At 44.0% G+C, this 21,080-nt stretch overlaps 1 pseudogene; it reads right to left on the bottom strand.

Annotated features, from left to right (window-relative positions):
* Positions 1–17,220, bottom strand: part of LOC139311762 (zinc finger protein 107-like) — a 51,216-nt pseudogene extending 33,996 nt beyond the window's left edge.
* Between the last annotated feature and the right edge of the window lie 3,860 nt (positions 17,221–21,080).

The raw sequence follows: 21,080 nt of genomic DNA, 5'->3' as shown, positions 1-21,080 counted from the left end.
GGGCATGTTGGAGAGCAACACAAACTAGAGATGGCTCCCTTGCCCCAAAAGAGGAGAATAAAACATTGATTGGTCTCATTCAAGATGATGATGAATCTGCATACAATGGGAGGTTGAACAACTAGCCTTATGGTGTGACCGGAAAATCTTAATGACTGCAACCTTATTGCTTGTATCCTTGATTTATATTGATATTGTTTCCCGATTGCTTATTTGTACCCTATGACTATCATTAAGTGTTGTACCTTATGATTCTTGATGAACGCATCTTTTATGTACACTGAGAGCGTATGCACCAAGACAAATTCCTTGTGTGTCCAATCACACTTGGGTAATAAAATTCTATTCCATTCTATTCTATTCTATTTTATTTCTAATAATTCTTATTCTTATTCTTATTCTATTCTATTCAAATGTAAAAAGTTTTTTTTGCAGGAACTGGGTATGGCTAGTCTGGAGAAACTAGGGGGGGACAAGATAGCAGTATTCCAGTATTTGAAGGGCTGCCACAAAGAATAGGGGTTCAATTTATTTTCCAAAGCGCCAGAAGGCAGGACAAGAAATAATGGATGGATATTAATCAAGGAGAGAAGCAACCTGGAATTGAGGAGAAACTTCCTAACAGTCAGGACAATTAACCAGTGAAACAGCTTGCCTTCAGATGTTGTGGGCAGTGGCGAAATCTAAAAATTTTCCCTACTGGTTCTGTGGGCGTGTCTTGGTGGTCATGTGACCAGGTGGGTGTGGCGTGGCAAACTTGACATCACTTCACCCACTGTTAGAGCCAGGAGCACTTTGAGTTTCCCTCCGCCATCTGCCTTGAGTGCCCAAGTGAACCTCGGAGCCTTCTCCATCCCAGTGGGCTGTGTATCCCTCCCTGCCAATTCACTGTACAAACCACCTGTCCCATTTCTACAAAGACAGAGCCCCCCCCCCACCTGCAGGGTGATCCATAGAGGGGACAGGGATGCTGCAGAAAAGGCCGCCTTCCACCCCTCCCAGCTCCGAGGGGCTTGGGGCTCTGAAGCAGCCCACTGGCTTCCCACCTGGCCACCTGCCTGCTCTCTCTGACTGCCAGCACTACTCTAGGAACACAGCCTGCGGAATCCAGCGCTCCTGGGGAAGGAGGCTCAGCCACGGCGCCGCTTCCTGCTGGTGAAGAAGTGGATCAAGAGAGGTGGAAGTCACTGGCCCCCGTGCGGGGAGAGGGCTAGGCCCGGCCGTGCCACCCCGGAACTTGCAGCACTTTCCCTTTTGCCTGGGCAGTAGCACTTATCCGCCATTGCGGGTAGCTCTTCATCTTGGCACTCCCTTGCCCGCCACCTCTGCATTGCGCTTGGAAGGGGCTGCTCTCGCCACCCTCCTTCCGCGGCTGGCTGCAGACCTCCGCCTACCCGAAGCAATCACCCGAAGCAACCCGCTGCCATTCGCTTTCGTTTCACAACGGGAGAAGAAAGAAGGCGAATGGCGGTAGTGCAGCACATTCACGTGTGCATGTGCACGTGCATAAGGCCCAGAACGTTCACGGTCCACCTGCCCTCCCGGAGCACTGCCGAGCCATTGCTGTTTGCTTTCTTCCTTCTCCCGCCACGAAACGAAAGCAAATGGCAGCAGGGTTGCTTTGGGCAGCTGGATATCTGCAAGCAAGCAGGGAGTGAGGGTGGTGAGAGCGGCCGCGGCCCCTTCCATGTACAGTGCACAAAGGCAGCAAAGCTGAGCAAGGCGGCCCCGGTAAGCCTATTGCTGTATTGGCCTCTCTACCCACACCATGTTCCACTCCAGCTGCGCGTCTACAAGTGTGGCGACCTACCAGCACTGGCCCGCCTAGGTAAGTGCCACCACCCAGGTTGAAGGGAAAGCGCCGCAGGCTCTGCAGTGGCACGGCTTGGCCTGGCCGGTTGTTCCCTTACTGTCCATAAGAGGATCCACATGGGAGAGAAATGATATCAGTGCCAGGAGTGTGGAAAGAAACAGCACTTCCCTCTCTTCTTATAACACGATCCACCCAATGGAGAACCAACCTACCAGCATATAACACTGAAGGAGCTTTATTCAGAAGAGTGAACATCTCATAAAAAGAGCCACTTGAAGGAGTGGCCATTTACAGACTTGTAGTGTGGAAAGAAGTTCAGTGGTTCCATTTTTTTTATCACAATGTCAAAATGGAAAGGCAGTGGATTATGATTACTAATGATTACTAAAAAATGAGTGAAGGAAGGGGAAAAGAAAGAATAAAAGAGATGGGCCAGATGAAGGCGATTACAGGAAATTTTTGGGAGAGCTTCAAATTACAACAAGGAGGCTAATATCTTTGTGTAGTAGGTACAGGAAGAATGGACTTGATGCCATCTAATAAGCATAGTCTCAAATGTAATCCCAGCTGGTAAAGATAAAGGATCCCCAGATTTTATTAAAGGGGTTTTTAGGGTTTATTTAAATTTCCTAACCATTATATTGTTAGCATCTAATCAAGCATATGAAGAAAAGATTAGTAAACAGTTGAGTTCATATGGAAGAATTGAATTTAATAGATCACTGCGATAATTTACCCAGCTAAAAGAGAATATACATTTTATATAACTCTGCTCCAGAATTTTTAGGGTAGATTATTTTTTAATATCAACTTTATATCACAAAATTTAAGAATGTATATTGATATTTGTTTATCCAATGGTTTATGTTTATCCTGTCATAGAATAGTGTGTTTCAGAAGGTATCCAGAAATTGATTTTTCAGTGTTTCCCGGATGAATAATAAAGAATTTGTACAGACTTTAATTTCAGAAATAGTCTTTCGTGCCTACCTATCTCTGAAGTATTACTTTAACCATATCATTGGCTTTGTTGGCAACCTAAACTATTTGCCTTGACATTTTTAAACATTATTTATTTTTTTAATATAACTGCCAAGTCTTTATAGTACTACCACAGCGTGTTTATACTAAAACACATATCATCATCATCATCATCATCAACTTTTAATGACCCCATAATAACAAATTTTGGGCTCAACTCATTGTGATTCTAAGTCGAGGACTTAGAATTAGTATTCTAAATATTCTTAGTATTAGTATTTCCCCACTTCTGCAATTTCTGAGGTAACTTTTTGTTTTGAAAACAAATTGGATGCCTCTGAGAAACATTCCCATTGGGGAAATTCGATTCCTTTCAATATTCTGGATTTTTCTTTCCTTCAGGACGGCCACAGCTTCTCCTCAGAGATGTCGCAGCAATCATCGTTTCTCAATTTTAGACCACTATTCCTCAGGGACACTGTTTGCTAGTACCGTATCTTCAAGTCCTACCCTTGAAAAGGACTTTAGGGCAGAATCCCTCGGCACTACTATTATTTTTTAATTAAATTAGTATTGTAATATTACTACTGTTATTTTACCAGAAGAGGAGGACGTCTTTGTCACTCGGTTCTTCCTCACAGACAGGCGGGAAATCGTAGCCCCGCCCCTTCCAACGGTTCTTTTCCGAAGGTTCGCAAGATGCCTCAAAGGCGTTTTTTTTTCTCCTGAGGGGAGTCCGCCAGGACAGCGAAAGGGAGGGCCGGAAGGGTCCCCACTCCTCAATATTGTCTTTCTAGAGAGAAGAACTCGCTCTCTTTAACCCTTGGAAAGCCTGAAGAGAACCAATATGCCCGGAGCCTTTGTTGTCCGTGTCCGCAGCTGCATCCGCGGCTCTCCGGCCTTTTTTGGGATCGAGGTCCCCGGCGAGGAAAAGCCTTGGGCGGATCCGTCTCTTTTCCACCGGCACCGAGCAAGAAAGCCGTTTCATTCTTCCAAGGCTGTCTCCGGAGTTTTCCCGACTGCAGTGCTTCACTTAACAAATGTGGCAAGTTGTAGAATGGGGCAAAATTCACTTAACAGCTGTCTCGTTTAGCAACGGAACTTTTGGGCTCAATTGTGGTCGTAAGTTGAGGACTACCTGTAGTACTGACTTTCATGCATTGGCTTTCTATTTCTAGGATTACCCATCCTGGTTTAAGATGAAATATGGGCAAAGATTGGTCTATTTTGGCAAGGAAAAAAACAAGGGAATGGAATGCCTAGAGCAGTGGTGGGGAACCGTTTACTTACCGAGTGCCAAACAGGAACATGCTTCGCGTACTGTGCGCGCTCGCAGGCTATATGTGCTAATGCACAGCTCCTCCCCATGTGCTGTGTGCGCAACGGCACCATCTATGCGCAGACCTTTCGCATGCAGCTTTCATGCACGCGCCCCAACGCACACTGCACAATCTCACCATTTGCGCATGTGCATGCAATGTACACGTGATCTGCGCAAGCACACGCTGCATGCCTGTCGTCTTGAACGCATGTACAAACATGCAGAGGAGAGCTGTGAAGACCAGCTGGGTCCCTTGAATTGCGCACGTGTGCCAAACATGCACAGCTTCGGGTAAGTTTGGCAACGGCTCATGTGCCTGGAAAAATGGCTATGCGTGCCACTTCCAGCACACTGCCATAGGTTCGTCATCATGGGCCTAGAGAGAATTGAGATAAAGGCCTGCACTTTATTATTGAAATTGGGGTCACAGGGTTGGTAGAAGTTAAAAAGCTTCTGATCTGCGCACACACACAAAGACACACACACACACACAAACGCCCTTTAAACGGGTACTTTAGACTCAGGGACTCGGAAATTCTCCCAACACACCCCTGCTTAATCTAAAGTTGCCCATGAGTAACCCATGTTGGTTACCACCTTTAAAGCGCTCCATGGCATAGGACCCGGGTACCTCCGAGACCGTCTTCTGCCACCAATAGCCTCCCACCAACCAGTTCGTTCCCACAGAGAGGGTCTCCTCAGGGTGCCGTCAGCCAAGTTATGTCGGCTGGCGACGCCCAGGGGGAGGGCCTTCTCTGTGGGAGCCCCAGCCCTGTGGAATGAACTGCCCCCGGAAATTCGTAAGATATCTGACCTCCGGGTGTTTCGCTGCGCATTGAAGACCCTGTTGTTCCGCCAGGCCGGACTATCAATACAATAGTTTTAAATTGGGGTATTTAAATTTATTGGGGTTTTAAATTTGAGCCATTTATTTAATTATTTTAAATTTTATATCATTGTTTTGTTTGTGTTTTTAAATAGGCTGTACACCGCCCTGAGTCCTTCGGGAGAAGGGCGGTATAGAAATAAAATTATTATTATTATTATTATTATTATTAAATACATTCATATAATACATTTACGGAAGGTGCCCCCACGCCATAGTTCATTTGCAAAACTGACTAGGAACATTCACAAATGAGCAGGAGACATAGCTATAAATGCCAGATCCTTGCTGGAATTAGACTTCCATTATTGTGAGACCAACTATTTTCTCAGCCCTCTTTCTGGTTCATGCAGTGTACAGCTCAATGGAAGGCAGGTTGGTTGTGATTGTTTTTTCCGCAACTATCCGTTCAAATCTGTAGCTGTCCTGTTTGGTTGCCATGCCAAACCAGACAATTATTGAGGTATAAATGACAGACTCAATTAGTTGTAACTCTTCCAAGAATTACAACTTACAGTTGATGTCATCCCCCATATTATCATCTTAAATCTTATAAAATTGAGGAGCACCTGAAGGCTCCAACTGGCGCAGAGTGCGGCCTCGCGGGTGGTTATGGGAGCGACATGGCGTTCCCATGTAACACCTCTCCTGCACGAGCTGCACTGGCTCCCGGTGGTCTTCCGTGTGCGCTTCAAGGTTTTGGTTACCACCTTTAGAGCGCTCCATGGCTTAGGACCTGGTTATCTACGGGACCGCCTGCTGCCACCAGTAGCCTCCCACCGCCCAGTACGCTCTCATAGAGAGGGGCTCCTCCAGGTGCTTTCGGCCAAACAATGTCGACTGGCTGCCCCCAGGGGAAGAGCCTTCTCTGTGGGGGCACCTACCATCTGGAATGAGCTCCCCCCCGGAGATACGGAGGATCCCGGATCTGTGCACCTTCCGCCGTGCTCTCAAGGCCTTTTTATTCCATCAGGCTGGCCTGGCCTAACTTTCCCTTTTTCCCTTTTAAAATGTAAATTTTAATCTGTTCTGCTTAATTGTTGGGGTGTTTTAAATCTGTCTTAGGCCAAATTGTTTAATTCGGTTTTATTTTGCTTTTAAATTTTGTATTTATGTGTTTTATCTTGTGTTCACCGCCCTGAGTCCTTCGGGAGTAGGGTGGTATATAAATCAAATAAAACTAAACTAAAACTAAAACTAAAAAAAAAATGAAATGAAAAGATAATATATCCATCATCCATCCATCCATCCATCCAATTTCTTAACCACCCAGCTCCCTGATAGAGGGATACCGGGCAATAATTCCTGGTTTTCCTTCCTTCAACCACACCAGTTTATTTTAGCCCATGATCCACTTCCATGACATTTCCTTGTGTGGAAAAGGACAAATTCCTTTCGTATCCAATCATATTTGGCATAGAAAGAATTCTAACATTTCTTTACGAGGATCATAACCTCAGAACTGGGGTCTCCAAAGTTCTGTCCAGTCTGTGCACTCATATGGTTTCTCCCATGTGGATCCTTCTGTGGGAAGTCACAGAACTACTATTTCTAAAGCTTATTCCACAGTCCACACAGTTGTACAGTTTCTCCCCCGTGTGGATCCTTTTATGAGAACTAAGGGAACTCCTTACACTAAAACTCTTCCCACACTCCAGACATTGATATGGCTTCTCCCCAGTATGGATTCTCGTGTGGGAAGTCAGGGAACTTCTCGTAATGAAGCTTTTTCCACATTCCGTACATATGTATGGCTTCTCCCCCGTGTGGGTCTTTTTATGGGATGTCAGGGAACTGCTCATGCTAAAACACTTCCCACACTCCAGACATTTATATGGCTTCTCTCCTGTATGGGTCCTTTTATGGGAAGTGAGGTGACTTCCATCACTGAAGCGCTTCCCACACTCCAGGCACTGATATGGTTTCTCCCCTGTGTGGATCCTCTTATGGGTAGTGAGATGACTTACTTCACTGAAGCGCTTCCCGCACTCCAGGCACTGATACGGTTTCTCCCCCGTGTGGATCCTCTTATGGGAAGCAAGGTTGCTTCTCTGAGAGAAGCACTTTCCGCACTCCAGGCACTGATATGGTTTCTCCCCTGTGTGGATCCTCTTATGGGAAGCAAGGTTGCTTTTCCGAGAGAAGCCTTTCCCACACTCCGTACATTGATAGGGTTTCTCCCCGCTGTGGATTCTCATGTGAGAAGTGAGGTAAGTTCTCTTAATGAAGCTTTTTCCACACTCCAAGCATGGATGTGGTTTCTCTCCTTGGTGGATCCTTTCATGGGTCATAAAGTGACTTTTCTGAAGGAAGCTCTTCCCGCAATCCATGCATTGATATGGATTCTCCCGGACGTGACTCTTTTGATGGTTACTGAGATGGCTACTCTGGCTGAAGCTCTCTCCACATTCCACATAGTTATATAATTTCTCCCCAAGCGATATATTTTGATCTAAAGTAAGAGGAAAGGCCCGTTCCCTGTTTTCATGTTGTGCCTCGACAGGCAGCCTTCTGCAATATCCACACAATCCTGATTCCTCCTTCAATATTTTTCCACAGCCTGGACACATTCCGGTTTCTTGGTGATTTTTTTCAGCCTGGAGCGCATTGTTATCTCCACAATGAAAAGCGAGGGCTTTCTCTGGCTCTCCATTTAGCTGGTTTTCCTCAGGACTTTGGACTCCCCACTGACATCGGAACATCCTTTCTCCAATTTCATTGTTGACTGTTGGCAAGTGCTCTATCATCTCCTTCTTAGAGTCCTCGTTCTCCCACCTTTCGCCTGATTGCGACAAAAAGAAGAAACCAAGAGGTGACTTTCATGAGATGTTCAAAGCCCAAGCTAAGGCACCCTCAGGGATCAAGCTCTATTGCCACATCCTGTATTTGAACATTACAGGTTATTCTCAATTTATGAGCCCTGGTGGCGCAGTGGTTAGAATGCAGTATTGCAGGCTAATTCTGCTGACTGCCAGTAGACCAACCACACTCAATGTGTAGTCCTCAATGGAACTGCATGTGTATCAGGGTCACCAATCTTTTGGACTTCAGGGACCACTAAATTCATCATTTTAAATCCCGTGGACCACTAATTTGATCTGCCTAATGACTAGCTGGATGGGCATTGCTAGGTGGTCACGTGACTGGGTGGGCATGGCCAACTCGATGTCACTCACATCGAGGGGCACCTCGCCGGCCTCTACTCGCCTCTCCCCTCCCAGTTTCTCCTCACCTGCCCACCTGGGCTCCTTAGGGCCCCAAAAGAAAGCAGTTGTTGGAGCTAAGCAGCCACCACGAAAAAGAGTTGGCCAAACAGGTCAGTTCAACTTGGATCTGGCCAAGGAGGAGGCTCAGCAGAAGCACCTCATTGACGTCGAAGAGTACATCAGCAGGCTGAGATGGTAAGCCAGTTCCAGGCCATGATGCAGTCCCACTGGAACGAGGCCCTCTGGCTCCTTGCCACCAGTGTCACTTCCCTCCAGCCTTTGCCCAAAACCCCACACCAGGAGGCCGAAGCAGACCCTGAGTCGGAATTTCTGCCCCCATCGAACCCGCACAAAAAGACCCCAAAGGTGGACTCTCTGCAGCAACACAAGCATTCATTGCACGTATCTAGCCCAGGAGCTATAGTTTGAGGGCCCCTGATTTAGTGCAATATAAAAAATGCAAATAATTTTTCTGCGGACCACCAACATTTTCTCGCGGATCACCAGTGGTCCACGGACCACCAGTTGGTGACCACTGATCTATATGGAGGGAAGTATGCAGTGGGGTACCCCAAGCCTCTGTTTCAGGCCCAGTACTCTTCAATGTCTTCATCAATGACTTGGGCAAGGGGATAGATGGGGAACTCATCAAATTTGCAGATGACACCAAGTTGGCAGGAATTGCCAACACTCAATTCAAAATTCAATTCAATTCAAAACACTCAATACTACACAATAGTAGTAACTGTGAGAGAAATCTTAGAGTTCTAGTGGACAATCATTTAAATATGAACCAGCAGTAGGCAACAGCTGCCAAAAAAAGCCCACACAGTCCTAGGCTGCATAAACAGAGGGATAGAATCAAGATCAGGTAAAGTGTTAATACCACTTTATAATGACTTGGTAAGGCCACACTTGGAATATTGCATTCAGTTTTGGTCGCCATGATGTAAAAAAGATGTGGAGAGTCTAGAAAGAGTGCAGAGGAGAACAACAAAGATGATTAGGGGACTGGAGGCTAAAACATATGAAGAACGGTTGCAAGAACTGGGTATGTCTAGTTTAATGAAAAGAAGGATTGGGGAAACATGATAGCAGTGTTCCAATATCTCAGGGGTTGCCGCAAAGAAGGAGGAGTCAAACTATTCTCCAAAGTACCTGAGGGTAGAACAAGAAGCAATAGGTGGAAACTAATCAAGGAGAGAAGCAATTTAGAACTAAGGATAAATTTCCTGAGAGAACAATTAATGTGGAACAATTTGCCTGCAGAAGTTGTGAATGCCCCAACACTGGAAATTTTTAAAAAGATGTTGGATAACCATTTGTCTGAAGTTTGTTTGTTTGTTTTGTTTATTTATTTATTTAATTTCTATACCGCCCTTCTCCCAAAGGACTCAGGGCAGTGTTCAGCCTGATTAAAAGCAAAAAGACAGACAAAATTTAAAAATAATTAAAATTATTAAATAATTGGCTCAATTATAAAACCCCCAAATTTAAAATCCCATATTTAAAACCAATTAAAATCTTTACATTGATAGCCCGGCCTGGCAGAACAACAAGGTTTTGAGGGCACAGCGAAATACACGGAGATCGGAGATCTTATGCATTTCTGGGGGCAGTTCATTCCAAAGGGCAGGGGCTCCCACAGAGAAGGCCCTCCCCCTGGGTGTCGCCAGCCAACATATTTTGGCCGATGGCATCCTGAGGAGACCCTCTGTGGGAGCGGACAGTGGTGTTCTGTTCTGTTCTGTTCTGTTCTGTTCTGTTCTGTTCTGCTCTGCTCTGCCCTGCCCTGCCCTGCCCTACCCTACCCTACCCTACCCTACCCTACCCTACTCTTTTGATTCTGACCAGCTCAAGGTTACCTGACCTTCCATCCTTCTGAGGTCGGTAAAATGAGGAGCCAGATTGTTGGGGGTAAGTTGGTGACTCTGAAACTCCTTAGAGAGGGCTGTAAAGCAGTATGAAGTGGTATATAAGTCTAAGTGCTATCATTAACACTACAATTGAGCCCAAAATTTCTAAGCAAAACGATTGTTGTGAGTTTTGTTCCCTTTAACGACTTTCCTTGTCATGGTTGTTAAGTGAATTACTGCAGTTGTTAAGTTAGTAACATGGTTCTGAAGTGAATCTGGCTTCACTGACTTTGCTTGTCAGAAAGTCGCAGGTGATCACATGACCCCAGGACACTGCAACCGTCATAAATACATGCCAGTTGCCAAAGCGTCTGAATGTTGACCACACAACTGTACGGATACTGCAACAGTCGTAAATGTGAAAAAATTTTCAGTCACTTTTTTACCTGACGTTGTAACTTCAAACAGTCACTAAATAAATGTTTGTATGACTACCTGCCATAGTAACAAGGAGGGAGGGCATGGCATTGGGGTTTGGGAAGTGAGCTGGTGTGAAGAAGGCCCACCTGAATATAAAGGGAGGTTTGCTCTCCGGAATTATTGTGCTGCTGAATGGAGTTGTTTACATCCAGTCAAGGCCAACCACCGCCCTGTAACTCCAGATGGACGAAAACACCTAAAGATGTGTCCCACATGACACTATGTGGGATGGGGATTGGACATTCAGCCTGGGTCCCTGGGAGGAGGGATTTGGGAAAACTTTCAATATGTACCTTTCCCGCCTTTTGGCTCAGATCTTGCCTTTCCTTCAGGGTTATCATTTCAAACTCAGTAAAAGTACCTCTTCTCTACTTCAGTGGATTCAACGGTTTTCCTTCTTGGGTTTTGAATGGAGGCAGGCCTGACACTTACCTATGCAGGTCACATTCCTTGCATTTTCCAACATGATCTCCCTGTACAGCAATTTCTGATCAGGATTCAGCAGGGCCCACTCCTCTTCGGAAAAAAATACGGCTATATCTTCAAATGACATGTGATTCTGAAATTGAAAAAAAAATCCCTCTTAATGTACAGTTCCAAGTTGTACTAGAGGTCGTAAGTTGAGGATTACTTGTACCACCTGAAAATCGCCCAAGAGCACTCTGAGATTGAGATCTAATTAATTAATTAATTATTTAATTACACACACACATACAAATAAATATTTATCAAGTATAGATACCTCCCATCCCAAATCTCAGAGTGACTCTGGGCAATTTTCACAGAGTTCAGGTAGTCCTCAATTTATGACCACAATTGAGTCCAAAATTTCTGTTGTTAAACGAGACAGTTGTTAAGTCAGTTTTGGCCCCATTTTAGAACCTTGTTTGCCGCAATTGTTAAAAACATGGTTGTTAAGTGAACCTGGCTTCCCCCTTGACTTTGCTGATCAGAAATTTGCAAAAGGGATAACATGACCCCAGGACATTGCAACCGTCATAAACATAAACCAGTTGCCAAGCATCCTAATTTTCATCACGACAATGGAGATGCTGCAACGGTCATAAATGTGAAACATAGTCCTAAGTCATTTCTTCCAGTACTGTTGTTACTCACTGTCATTTCCTGACAGTTAGAACAATTAATCAGTGGAACAAACTACCTCCAGAAGTTGAGAATGATCTAAGTGGAAGTTTTTAAGAAGAGACTGGACAACCATCTCTCTCTGGGCACAATGAGAATATATCTGCTAAATAGAACTCCACATTGGCAACAAGAAGGGAGTCCAGCTAGTAAACACTCAGCTCCATTCAGTTGCCCAGACTCCACCCTGCAAGGGATTATGGGGGTCATTAAAAGATGATGATGACTGGACAACCATTGGTTAGAAATGGTATAGGGTTTCCTGCCTGAACAGGTGTTTGGACTAGAAGACCTCCAAGGTCCTTTCTAACTCTTCTGTTCTGTTCTGTTCTTCTGTCTTGTCCTGTCCTGTCCTGTCCTGTCATCCTGTCCTGTCCTGTCCTGTCCTGTCCTATCCTATCCTATCCTATTCCCATTCCATTCCATTCCATTTATTCTATTCTGATTCCATTCTATTAAATGGATGATTCTAAGTCGAGGATCACCTGATTTAGGAGTTAGGATCTCCAAACTCATTCAGTGATAACAACCCTCATATCTTTCTGGATCAGCTGGTGGGATAGGCATTGGATCTCTTTTCCTTTCTGGAAAATCGTTTCTCCTGAACTAAGTCTTGTTTCCATGTTTTAACCAGTGGAAATAGATCCCAGTTCTCTTTTCTACTGCGCAAATTCCACTAGATGTCTGGTATAAGTAAGTGTTTTTCCAGATAACTTTCCTGGGGAAAAAAACTGACAAAACTCAAAAGTTTCTGACTGAAAATACATCTGAATAAATGTTTTATTCTTATTACTCATTCTGCAGGATTTTAAAACTTGTTTTGGTTGCTAGCAAACAGTAGGTTCTGGAACAATTGATGGGATGAATCTTGGATGCACCATTGATCAGAGTGTTCAGGGCTTCCTGGAAGGTGACTTCCTCAACACAGTGCTTGGACAATCCTAGTTGATACATTAACAGCTTCCTTATGTTGTCTCTGACAGGAACACACAGTTCAACAGCTATATGAAGTTGCTGGAAAAGGCCTTCTAGAAGCATGAGATGCCAGCAATGTTCAGATGATTCCAGGAAACTGCTCCTACTCTGAAAAAAAATGGCTAGAAGGGAGCAAATTAAGGGAACTAACTTTGGAAGACAAATCCAGCTTGCTTTGGAATGCTCCTTGTCAAAACCACATTTGGACACTGAAGGAGAAAAGAATCCTCCTCAAAATAGCAGAGTTAGAAAGGACCTTGGAGGTCTTCTAGTCCAACCCCTCCACTCAAGCAGGAGACCCTTTACCATTTCAGAGAAATGGGGTTGTCCAGTCTCTTCTTAAAAACCTCCAGCGATGGAGCACAAACAACTTTTAAAGAAAAGCTGTTCCACTGGTTAATTGTTCTCATTGTCAGGAAATTTCTTACTTCTAGGTTGCTTCTCTCCTTGATTTTCCCATCCATTGCTTCTTATCTTGCCTTCAGGTGCTTTGGAGAAAAGCTTGACTCCCTCCTCTTTGTGGCAGCAAAGAGTAAATATATATCTAAGGGGCCTCTTATATGTTTTAGGTGCTTCTAATCAACTTGATGCTATGATGCTCCTAATCATCTTTATTGCACATGATGGCCTATGTCACCCCTAGTCCTTCTTTTCATTAAACTAGACATACCCAATTCCTGCAACTGTTCTTCGTATGTTTTGGCCTCCAGTCCCCTAATCATTTTCATTGCTCTTCTCTCCACTCTTTCCAAAATCTCAACATCTTTTTTATATTGTGGTGATCAAAACTAGATGCAATATTCCGAGTGTTTTTCTTACCAAGGCATTATAAAGTGGTATTAACACTTTAGGCGAGCTTCATCCCTCCTACCTGAGTTGGAATGACAACAGCAGTTTCAGTTCCACCACAAAGCAAAGGTGTTTCTGCAGGAAACTTCAGGGTTGCTCCATTCCCTGATAAGACAGAAATTGAAGAAGACATTTTGAAAACATTCCTACTGCATTCTCGAGCAAAACTATACCATAATTTCGTGTGTTTGTGTGTGTGTGTGTGTATACACACAAAAATTAAAAGGAGCATTCTTTCACACAAGTGGGACTGCAAGTAAGCAATATCAATAGCACTTACTTATGTACCGCTTCATAGTGCTTTACAGCTCTCTAAGCGGGTTACAATCAACATATTACCCCCAATAATCTTCCTCAACAGTTTTTATGTTGACAATGAGCATCATCGGAAGGAAATATTAATTCCAAGTTCCATATTGGGGAGTGAGCTGATAGGGAACCCCCGATTGATAGTACGAAATAATGACGTGGGGTGTAATCTGTACCCCCATAGGATCCAGGAGGAATGAGAAACAAGGGAAACCTATACCGTTTAGTGATTTGTTTGAAGTTGCAACGGCAGGTAAACAAGTGACTGATGACCATTTTTCACACCACCGTGGCAGTATCCCTGTAGTCATTTATTTATTTATTGTATTTATTTATTTATTGGTTCGATTTATATGCTGCCCTTCTCCGGAGACTCAGGGCGGCTTACAATGTGTTAAGCAATAGCTTTCATACTTTTGTATATACCTGCTTAGTAGGGCTTTCGGCCCCCCCAAGTGGTGTTCTTTTTTTATATAAAGTCAGCTTATTGCCTATCCGGGTCCTCATTTTACCTACCTCGAAAGGATGGAAGGCTGAGTCAACCTTGAGCCTGGTGAGATTTGCACTTGCAGTAATTCCAGGCAGCTGGTGTTACTTAACAGGACTTTAGTCTGCTGCGCCACAAAGGCTCTTGTGACCAAATTTTGGATGCTTGGCAACTGGCATGTATTTATGACATTCGCAGTGTCCTGGGGTCATGTGATCGCCTGCGACCTTCCGACAAGCAAAGTCAATGGGGAAGCCAGATTCACTTCACAACCATGTTGCTAACTTAAGAACTGCAGTAATTCACTTCACAACTGTCCCAAAGTTGCTTTTTCAAGAGGCAGTTGCAACTTTGGGACAACCATGACCTGGATGACTGAGAATCTCCATAGATACTTAACAACTGTGACAAAGAAAGTCGTAAAATGAGGTAAAATTCACTTAACAACTGTCTTGCTTAGAATGTTTGGGCTCAATTGTGGAGTTAGCAATAGGACTACCAACAGCACTTAGACTTGCATACGGTTTCATCGTGCTTTTATAGCCCTCTGTAAGTGGTCTACATACTCAGTACTTTGCCTCCATATTTCGTAATATGTTTCTTTTGAACTGCACCATGTTATACAGTATTTCCTTGTGGAGTACACCAATATAAAAATATAACAAATATAGAACCGTTGTTTTTTTTTACTTTCGGATGTGATCTGAGCTGGATCTTCTTGGGAGATCCTTTCGAAGGCCAGTTCCTGAGATAGAGATGACACGTCTCCGTGTGGTTGGGAGTTTTGAGCATCCACTTCCATGAAGGGATTCTGAACCTGTCAAAAGAAAAAGAGGGAAGAAGATTTTATGGTCCGCAGCAACCAAGTTCACTCTAAAAAGAGAGGGCTTCTCACATACAAGTAGAATAAAACAGAATTGGAAGGGACCTTGGAGGTCTTCCAGTCCAACCTCCTGCTCAGGCAGGAAACCCTAGACCATTTCAGACAAATAGTTGTACCCATCTCTCCTTAAAACTTCCAGTGCTGGAGCATTCACAACTTCTGGAGGCAAGTTGTCCCACTGATTAATGGTTCTCACTGTAAGAAATTTCTCCTTAGTTCTAAGTTGATTCTCCCCTTGATTAGTTTCCATCTATTCTATTCAGGGGCTTTGGAGAATAGTTTGACTCCCTCTTTGTGGCAACCCCTGAGATATTGGAACACTGCTGTCATGTCACCCCTAATCCTTCTTTTCATCAGACTAGACATATTCAGTTCCAGCAACTGTTCTTAATGTTTTAGCCTCCAGTCCCCTAATCAACTTTGTCGCTCTTCTCTGCCCTGTTTGTAGAGTCTCAAGATCTCTTTTTATATCATGGCGATCAAAACCGGCTGCAGTATTTCAAGTGTGGTCTTACCATGGAATTATAAAGTGGTAGTCCTCGATACACGACAACAATTGAACCCAACATTTCCATTGCTAACTGAGGCGACTGCTAAGTGAATTTTGCTCCATTTTACAATTTTTCTTGCCAGAGTTGATAAGTGAATCACTGCAGTTGTTAACTTAGTAATATGTTTGTTAAGTGAATCTGGCTCCCCCGTGGACTCTGTCAGAAGGTGGCAAAAAGAAATTACATGATCCTGGGACACCACAATCATCATAAATATGAGCCAGTTGCCAAGCATCTGAATTTTTGATCATGTGGCCATGGGAATGCTGCAATGATCATAGTTGTGAAAAAAAAATTCCGCGCTGTTATAGCTATGAACAGGCACTAAACGAAAGGTTGTAAGTCAATGATTCTATCCTGAGAAATCAATAGGAAAGGCCACTAGAACTATTTCAGTGATGAAGAATTTTTCAATAATTATATGAAAAATCTTATTGGTGCCCAGAAGTTATTGTATTTAAAAATTCAGCAGCACTGCTTCTCACGCGGTGTACAACTTACAACTACAATTGGGCCCAAAATTTATGTTGCTAAGTGAGACATTTGTCAAGTGAATTTTGTCCCATTTTATGACTTTCTTGCCACAGTTGCTAAGTGAATCACTGCAGGGGTTAACTTAGTCATATGTTTGTTAAGTGCATCTGGCTCCCCCATGGACTTTGCTTAGTCAGGTGGTCACAAAAGGGGATCGTGTGACCCCAGGATGCTGCAACCATCATAAATACAAACCAGTTGCCACAGCCTCAGAGTTTTGATCAGGTGACTATGGGGCTACTGCGACCAAGAATGAAAAATAGTCATAAGTCACTTTTTTCAATGCTGTTGTAACTTTGGATGGTCACTAAATGAATTGTTGAAAGTCGAGGATTAGCTGCACCATGATTTTTGTCTCACCTGCATTTCTCCCTGCTTCTTCTCCTCTGCTTGGCTCAGGAGGAAACCTTCCACAAGGGCTACTGCCTGGGAGCTGGTCTCTGCTCCACACTCTCGTACCCAGCTTTCCATCTTTGGGGGCAGGACGGCCAGGAACTGCTCCAGGACCACCAAGTCCAACATCTGAGTTTTCGTGTTTTTCTCTGGCTTCAGCCATCGACGATAAAGACGGTGTAAGCGAGTGCAAAGTTCTCGAGGTGCCTCGGTCTCTTTGTATATGAACTCCCGGCAAAGTTGATGTTCTCCAGCCCATCTGGTGGTTTCTCCTTGCAGGACGTTGTCCTTCCTCATTCTTCCCCAGAACTTCTCAGTAGAGCCAAGCAAGGCAACACGGGATCTATATCCTTCTGGGTCTCGTGAGCCAGTTTTTGGGGTGTACCAAGACGCTGGTTCACATCCATCCGAAGTCTGTCCTGGATTTGCAAAAGGACTTTCGGTCAGAGGAGCAGAATGGCAAGAAGAGCCACTGTGAGCCATTTCGGGAGATGTGGGACTTTGATCCTCAAACGATAAGAATCCTCCCACAAAGCAAAATAAATAAATGTTTTCAGTTTTCAAGCTAAGGGAAACGAATAAAAGAAAAGAAAAAGTGAGGAAAAAAAAGAGCGCTGCCTTCGTAGACGTCGATAGGATGTTCTTGTTCACAAACATTTAACGGAAGGACTGCTGTAAACACACCCACACACACCAGCAACACATGCAATCACTTTTCAAAAAGGAAGTACGTGTAGGACTCGATATAGGACCACAATTGAGGTCAAAATTTATGTTGTGAATTAAGGCAGTTGTTAAGTGAATATTGGCCTGTTTTATGACCTTCTTTGCCACAACACCCTGGTAACTTTCCAAAGAACACAAAAAAGTCCAAGCTGGAGATACCTCCAATGCTCGGCAGTCAGCTCAGGTCCAGTGTGGGGACCCCAAAATGCTCTGGCTTTTTCTCCAGCACTCCCACCCCCTCAAAGTACTCTGGTCTTTCCTCCAGCAGCCCTATCCCCAAAACGCTCTGGCTTTTTCTCAGCACCCCCAAAATGCTGTGGCTCTTTCTCCAGCACCTCCACCCAAAACTGATAGTTTGCACAGGAAAACCCATTGCAAGACACTTCGGGGGGGGGGGGGGTGTTGCCTTCCTTCCTGCAGGACAAGGTTCGCACCAGCCAGCCACGAGGCCTACCAAGGGTGGGAAAGGGGGCCATGGGGTGGGGTGTGTGTGGAGAATTGAGGTGGAGCAGTCCCAGGCTGGCAGGTTGAATGCGTCCTTCCAGGGAGGCAAGCAAGAAAGCGCTTTGCAAACCCCGCGGGGCGTCTGCAATTAGGGACGTCCTGGGAATTGCAAAGCGAAAGCAAGGCTGAGCTGAACCAGACGGAGCTCTGCCTGACTTTCCTCGCTCCCTCCCAACCTTTTATGGCTGAAAAATCCCGAGTTTCCTCACCTGGATCCGTCGACGGGCTGCAAGCGATCAAGTGCCCAGCTCCATACTCCTCCCACCCGCCCGGGATTCCAGGCTCCACCCACCTCGCAGCACCGCCCTCGCCTTTGAGTTGGAGAGCAGCTTCGCACCTGCGCACTCTTCTGTTGCCAATCTTAAGGGTTAGAGAAAAAGGCATTGTTCCTAGAGGCCTCCAGAGTGATGGGCCCCTCCCTCTCCTCCGAGGACTCGCTTCTCCTCCTTCCCCGCTAGGCTGGGCTGAGTTGGGAAGCGCTTGCTCTCCTGACAGCGCCCCCTCGTGGATCCCGCCTGCCAGTTGTGCGAACGAGCGAGTCTTTGCCCCGTTTCCATCCAGTCCGCGATCCGTCGAGTTTCTGAAACCGAAATCGGTTCTTCCTCTAGTTTTGCGTTTGCCGTCGGGAGCAAAAGGGATCCCTCGGGGCTGCCAGCGTGGCAGACGGGTCTGTCCTTAAAACTCAGGTCTTTCTCCCACAGATTATGGTGTTTTTTATGGTTTTTCTTTCCTTTGACTGTTTTTCATAGGGTTTTCTTGTGGCTTTCGCCTGCAGGTCCAGCTGCTTTTGCAAGGCTGACAAGATTCTAGACCTAGTTGAGTTTAGACAGGTCATCCTCGACTTATGATTACCATTGAGGCCCAAATTTTTGCAGCTAAGTGAGACAGTTCTTAACTGAATTTCCCCCCTATCTTACAACCTTTCTTCCATAGTTGTTAAGTGAAGCACTGCGGCTGTTTTCTTAGTAACACGGTTGTTAAATGAATCTAGTTCCCGATTGATTTTGCTTGCCAGGTCACCAAAGGGGAAATCACATGAAGCCCCAGAGACTGCAGCCGTCATAAATATGAGTCAGTCGCCAAATGTCTGAATTGTGATCACCCAGTCCATGGGGATGTGCAATGGTCATGAGTATGAAAAATGGTCATCAGTCACTTTTTGCAGTGCTGTTGTAATTTTCAACGGTCACTAAATGAACTGTTATAAGTCAAGGAAAAGTTGCACATGTCCTCACAGAAACACATTTATATGTCTGGCACAATAAACTCAACCACATCACAAGTTTACCACAGGAAGTGCCATAAACATGTTTTTTTACACCAAAGACAAATTCCTTGTGTGTCCAATCACACTTGGCCAATAAAGAACAACCGGAACAACAATAAGTGTCAATGGGGCATGTTGGAGAGCAATACAAACTAGAGATGGCTCCCTTGCCCCAAGAGAATAAAACATTGATTGGTCTCATTCAAGACGATGATGAATCTGCATACAACGGGAGGTTGAACTAGCCTTGTAGTGTGACTGTAACAATCTGAATGACTGTAGTAGGTTCAGGAAGAATGGACTTGATGCCATCTAATAAGCATAGTCTCAAATGTAATCCCAGCTGGTAAAGATAAGGGATCCCCAGATTTTATTAAAGGGGTTTTTAGGGTTTTTTAAAAAATCCTAATCATTATCTGTGAGTTTAGTTGGGGATGCTGACTTACCTTTTGTTTGGAACAGACAAATATGAGTGGGAAAGAGGTGTAAATGGCTATGTACATATGTGTGAATATAGTTGAGCATTAGCCAGCCCTTAATCCTAATCCTTTTTGGGATGTCATACATATACACACATACAGATTTACACCCACACACAAACACCCACACATGTATAGGAGCAATGGTGGCACAGTGGCTAGAATGCAGTATTGCAGGCTGACTGCTCACAGCCAGGAGTTCAATCTTGACCAGCTCAAGGACTCAGTCTTCCATCCTTCCGAAGTCAGTAAAAATGTGGACACAGATTGTTGGGGGCAATATGTTGACATTATAAACTGTTCAGAAAGTGCTGTAAAGCCCTATAGAGGATATGTAAGTCTATTGCTATGTGATACACAGGTACATTTATTGAGCAGGCACTGTGTTAAATTTATGGACCAATTTCTTTTTTAATATAATAACCCACAATTGGATATCTAAGAGAAACTATTTTGACCAACCACATTCAGAGGCCACTGGAAGAAAATGTAATGCAATGCAATAGCTGCTTGTTTCCTTGATTAGCTATAAAAATAGGCAAAGTTCAAAAGCAGCCATTCAAATGATTGGGGACTTGGATGTTTGTTTGTTTGAAAAAAATTATTTTGTAAGCATGAAAAAATAAATTACCTTAGTACAAAACATCAGGTTTCAGATATCATCCAATTCAGCTGTTTAGGAAAAGATTTGGGATAGGCAAAAGAGTGGAGGGTTTTCACACTTATTTTTATATTGTTAGCATCTAATCAAGCATATGAAGAAAAAATAATTAGTAAACAGTTGAGTTCAAATGGAAGAATTGAATTTAATAGATCCCTGAGATAATGTACCCAGTTAAAAGAGTATACATTTTATATAACTCTGTTCCAGAATTTTTAGGCTGGATTATTTTTTAATATCAACTTTATATCACAAAATTTAAGAATGTATATTGATATTTGTTTATCCAATGGTTTATGTTTCTCCTGTCATAGAATAGTGTGTTTCAGAAGTTATCAAGAAATTGATATTTCAGTGTTTCCGTTGAATAATAAAGAATTTGTAGTCTTTAATTTCAGAAATACTCTTTTGTGCCTACTTATCTCTGAAGTATTACTTTAACCTTTAGGTTGCTTTGCTGGCAACCTAAACTATTTGCCTTGACAATTTTAAACATTATTTATTTCTTTATTTAATATAACTGCCAAGTCTTTAGTTACAGTACTACCACAGTATGTTTCTACCAAAATACATATCATCATCATCATCATCTTTTAATGACCCCATAGTAACAAATTTTGGGCTCAACTCACTGTGATCGTAAGTCGAGGACTACCTGTATTTCCCCACTTCTGCAATTTCTGAGGTAACTTTTTGTTTTGAAAACAAATTGGATGCCTTTGAGAAACATTCCCATTGGGGAAATTCGATTCCTTTCAATATTCTGGATTTTCCTT

This window comes from Pituophis catenifer, unplaced genomic scaffold, assembly GCF_029215685.1.
Source record: "Pituophis catenifer annectens isolate HBS135680 unplaced genomic scaffold, rPitCat1.0.hap2 SCAF_2, whole genome shotgun sequence".
NCBI classification, from domain to species: domain Eukaryota; kingdom Metazoa; phylum Chordata; class Lepidosauria; order Squamata; family Colubridae; genus Pituophis; species Pituophis catenifer.
Note: the sequence above shows the minus strand (reverse complement) of the source record. Positions and strands in the feature narration are given on the sequence as shown.